Source organism: Monopterus albus, unplaced genomic scaffold, assembly GCF_001952655.1.
Source record: "Monopterus albus unplaced genomic scaffold, M_albus_1.0 scaffold17.1, whole genome shotgun sequence".
Lineage (NCBI taxonomy): Eukaryota > Metazoa > Chordata > Actinopteri > Synbranchiformes > Synbranchidae > Monopterus > Monopterus albus.
The window spans coordinates 4,306,659-4,307,296 of NW_018127897.1; positions in this window are offsets into that span (position 1 = coordinate 4,306,659).

The window sequence follows — 638 nt, forward strand, 5'->3', positions numbered from 1 at the left end:
AAGGAGGCTCTCTGGTTTTATCACTCTGACATAATTACTATTTGGAGTTATGAGGGTGCAAAGCTAATCTACTCAAGATTAAACATTAGATGGCTGAAAATAATCATGCCATGGGCTCTTTAAGTAATGGATCTGGATGCTTCTTACACCACTGGGTAACACCATCTAACTCACATAAACACATGGAAGTAAGATGATTGCCATGGAGACTGGAAAACATGACATGAACACAAGAAGTTATGAATGTATAATTAGGGATGTTTGGTACACTGCTGTGCATTCTTCTTATTGTACAAATGACAGTGGCTCTGCTGCACTGTACTCTACATCAGTTGACAAGTCTTTGTTCTTTTAAACACTTGCTAGCCACAAGGAGGTACTATTGCACAGTTCCTCACAACACCAGTGCCCAGATGGGATTTCTTAATTGTTTGGTCCACCCAGCAGAGTAAGAACCATCTGACTGAAACAAACACCTATTGTCTCCAGCCTGCACTCAGGAGACAGACCCCAGAGCTCTACAGATGCTAGCAGGTGCTTATGAAGTTCACAGGGAATGCTAGGAACAATGAGGCCTGAGTTTACAGAGGGAAAACATGAAGACAAATAACATGTTAATAATATATACTTAGTCATTT